Consider the following 4,852-nt stretch of genomic DNA (forward strand, 5'->3'; position numbering starts at 1 on the left):
AGAAACTCTCTCCCACCGAATGAAACTATGATGTAGGTAATAGAGAATTACTCGCCACAAAACTAGCCTTAGAGGAGTGGACACTGGCTTAGAAGGCACTCTACATCCATTCCTCATCTTCACAGACCATAAGAACCTGGAATATCTATGAATGGCCAAACAATCCAACTCCTGCCAAGGAAGATGGGCTTTGTTTTTCACAAGATTTAATCTCAGCATTTCTTTTCATCACAGCTCTAAAAATGGTAAAGCTGGCTCCCTTTCTCACATTTTCCCAGCTCCACCCAAAAAACTAAATGAGGAAACAATTCTCCTCAAATCATGTTTTGTGGGTGCACTGACCTGGGATCTGGATCACAAAATCACCAAACCAACCATCTCCAGTCTCCTGAATCCTGTCCCAATGGAAAAACTTATGTTCCCCTCATTTTGCGGGTATAACTCATCATTTGGTCTCATATTTCACCAGCCACTGGGCACCCAGGTATTCACAAAACCTACAATCTTCTCCATAACAAATATGGGTGGCCCAACATGCTCATGGACATACACAAGATTATATCATCTTGCACCATCTGTGCCCAGTACAAAGTTTCACACAGGTAAACTAGTGCTGCTACCAGTCCCGCAACGCCCTTGGTCACATCCAGAAATCACTGTGAGTGACCAGCGAGCACAGTTCACATCTCATCTCTGGACGAGCTTCATGGAAAAGGCCATCAGCTTCACCTCTGGCTATCATCCACAAGCCAGTGGTCAAGTGGAGCAAGAGAACCAAGAAGTTAGCAGATTCCTCTGGTCCTTTTGCGCTGACAACCAAGAGTATTGGGCTTGCTTCTTCCCATATGTGCAGAAAGCGTCGAGATACTCAGCCACCCAGCTTACTCACTTTCAATGCATCCTCGGCTATCAACCTCCCTTGTTCATCAACAGGTGTGGGAAACAAAACACCAGCATTTAGAGCAAGTGGCACAGAACAACAAAGATTTATCCAACACACATTGGACAGAGATTCCAGAGTGTCAACCTCGAGAGTCTGGCTTTCCAACAGGGACTTCAGAGTCAATAAAGGCTGCCACAGATTCATGCATCACTACATTAATTTGTCTTGACACACATCAACAAAGTCACCTATCGACTGGAACTTCCACGACACTGCTGTCTTTCCCCTATTTCCATGTGTTACGATGCAAGCCAGCAATCCCATGTCCATTGGCTGAAGGGATTCTCCTTACTACACCACTGGAATCCCTACAGATCGAAGGACAACCAGCCTATAGAGTCAAAGTCATTCTCGACTCCTGCCACAGGGAAGGAAAAGTCCAGTATCTGATTGACTGGGAGGATTGGGGGATGTTCTGTCATGTCTATGCCGGAATAGTGTCAAATTCCATATCCCACAATGCATCACAAACTGCAAACATGGACTGCTTGGACTACAACACCCACAAACCACGTTCGCAGTCACATTCACAGTCACCAGGTTGCTGATCACGCACATGTGGATGCATTTACCACCTCACCTATATAAGCACACCCCAAACACACACACACACACATACCACAAAGTATCCGGTCAGCAACTGATGTACAAAGCCTTTATTCTGATTGCTGTTTATGGTTTTGATTCTGGATTTTCTGGATTGTTTGATTCTGGATTGTGATCTTATCTTGATCTCTGATATCCTGATATCCTGTTCATCGCCTAACCTCATGCCTATTTCTTGACCTTGACCACGTCTAGTGTTTTTGGATTTGATTTTTGTGTTTGCCAGTCCCTTTAAATAAAAGCATTTACCACAACTGTTGCTGGCTCTTCTGCCTGATAAAATGATAGGTTTTTTTTAGTTTGATTTTCAAGTGTTATGAAGGTGCTACCACCAGGAGTTGCCAGGATGGTCTGCAAAATAAAAAACATACAGGTAGATTTTAAAATAGACTAGGAGAGAAATCAATCAGTATTTCTTTATTGCCATGAGGCTTGCATGAGGCTTGTACAAAAAAAATTCTAAAACAATTAAACAGACTAAGAAGTGCAGGAAATACAGAGCTGATTTTTAAAAACATACATAGGCCTTATTTATGTAGGCTATATTGGCAGACATTTACCGTTTGTTGTATTTGATTTGGTATTTTAAAACATTGTATCATATCATTGTGACATCACACTACCAGTGTCGTGATGCCCATTGACTACTGCCCAAACTCTCTGGTGACAACTATGTTGAAGCTCATCTGCACACCTTTGAGGGATAGTTTTCACTGGAGAGATGGCCCAAACCAGGGTCTTGGGTTTATCCAGGAGAAGAGTCCCAAGGACAGCCAGGCTATGCCACTCCCAGGGACAAGCCTATGCTGAATGTGAGTCCCCCACCTCCACTAACCCTCTCCTTTTTGTAAGGGCCCCTTGGTTGAGTAGTTTCAGTTGGGAGAAGGAGAAGCAGAAGGAGGACGACAGAGTAAAACTCTGCTGGAATCAAGTGTTAGAAATAGTAGGGAGCCAAGCATTGCTGTCCTCCTACTTCCTCATTAAGGGAAGCCGGGGCCAGATGTGTGACCTCCTCATAGTTCCATGCTCAAAGATCAACAGGGCAATGTGCCCGACCCACTCTCAACCACTAGGAGGCCACCTAAGGGCCCATAACACACTGGAAAAAGTACTGAATAGGTTCCATTGGCCAGGTATGGAGGATAGGAATGGACCTTGTAAGGCTGTTGCCGAAGTCAGCACGAAGACAAGAGTATATCATACTGATTGTGGACTATGCCACCTGTTATCCGGAGGCACTACCCCTCCGGAAAGCCATGTCCTGGACCATTGCGATAGTGATGCTCTTCAGCCAAGTTGGTATTCCCAAAGCAGACCAAGGTATGCCCTTTTTGTCCAAACTAATGATGGATTTGCATTTCTGTTGTAGGTAAGTCAAGTCAAGACCTCCATATATCACCCCCAAATTGACAGTCTAGTGGAACACATTAACCAGACACTGAAATAAATACTGTGTTAGGTGGTGGATGAGAAGGGAAGGAACTGGGACCTCCTGCTGCCCTATGTCCTCTGGCAGGCCTGACAGCCAGTCCTCACAGACGCCACTTGGGCCTGACAGAGGCCTAGTGTTCCGCACTGCTAAAACCCCAAGAAAAGAAAATTCAAGCTGCGAAGGAGTATCCCCAGCCCACCTCCAAATGCCAGGTAAGTGCCTTTTTGGGGCTAGCGGAGTACTATCAGAGATTTGTACCTAACTTCTCCTCTTTAGCCTCCCCTCTTTCAGACCTCAGGAAGAAGGGACAGTTCGACAAAATGTACTCTCCTGGTGTGCCCCAAAAAAGCACATACCTAGCTGCCTGCTGGAGCCCTTTCAGTACCTCCCTCAGGTGGAACAAGTGGTCTATCCAAGTGGACAATTGAATGACCACGTCATCAAGGTAAGCTGCCTCAGATGAAACTGAGCAGGCATTCCAGGCCCTGAAGGAAGCCCTGACCAGTTCTCCTGTCTTGCAAAGTCCCAACTTCGAGCTCCCCTCCACAGTGCATACTAATGCCTCTGAAACAGGCCTGGGCACTGTGCTGTCCTAGGAGTTTGAGGGAAAAGAACGCCCAGTGTTGTACGTAAGCAGAAAACCCCCACTGAGAAATGGTATGCTGCAGTCGAACGGGAAGGTCTTGCCATCAAATGGGCCATAGAGAAACTTAAGTATTACCTCACCAGCAGGCACTTTACTCTGATCACAGAACATGCCCCACTGGTTGGCTAAGGCAAAATACAACAATTCCTGCATCACCCGTTGATTTCTCTCACTTCGATACTTCTCATTTCAGGTGCAACACAGAGTGGGGTTCCACCACTGCAATGCTGATGGACCATCCTGACGCTACAGACTATGGGCCTAGTCCACCTCAGCGGTACCCAAAACGGGCACAGTAGTTGCAAAGATTTAAGCCCGGATGAGCCAAGCTATTGAGCTGCAGATTTCATCACCTCTCCGGGCTGCTGTGTTGCCACCATCCTGCCGCCACGAGGTCGCTGCGATGTCTAGTTCCTGCCTCACGCCACAAACTAAATTGTGTCCTGACTGCCTCACCTCCTCCACTCCCTTCCCCACAAAATGTCATTAAACAGCCCTTCTGGGGTTTCATTCATTTACTCCATGTGTCTGTGTTTGTGCTTAGCCTCGCTCTGGCTCTTGACGCCACAATATAAAAACAAAATAAAAAATCAAGTAAGCAAGGAAGTAGGCAGGAAGTAAGTGAAAGTACTTTTTCCACCCATTTTGTGATTGATCAAATAAGTCAGTTATTACTATAAGAGAATTTACAGCTTACACACTCTGCATATGCTTTCATATAATCACACACAGAACTGTACATTCCTTGCTAGGTGACTTCAAAATGTTCTCCACAGTGTTCTAGCTGTCTAACCTGAACACTGTCCTGAAGTTCCTCTGTAAACCACTCATGACTAATGGTATTCTCTGAAGTTGCCTGATAATAAGGATCTTCTGTCAGGCACCATGATATCAGATCTTGGCAATGTGTATGTGCAGTGATGAGATATTAAACTTCAAAGAAATACAAAGAAAAAACTCGGTAGGCCAGAAAGCCTGAGTTTCTGAGTGAAAAAGAGAAAAAGAGCAGCAGCCCTCACAAAATCGTTCTACACTGCATGCCCTTTGATTTTATTTTGTACATATTATACAATTGCCTGCATATCTTGTGTAGGGGGAGTCCTTCAACAAATCTCCACAGCCAAAGTTCAGCTTCACTTGCAATGTGTCAGTGTTCATCAGAAGATCCATGGCTTTGATGTCATGGTGAAAAACTCCATTAATACTTGAGTGATAAGCAGCCTGA

Source organism: Pangasianodon hypophthalmus, chromosome 17, assembly GCF_027358585.1.
Source record: "Pangasianodon hypophthalmus isolate fPanHyp1 chromosome 17, fPanHyp1.pri, whole genome shotgun sequence".
Classification (NCBI taxonomy): Eukaryota; Metazoa; Chordata; class Actinopteri; order Siluriformes; family Pangasiidae; genus Pangasianodon; species Pangasianodon hypophthalmus.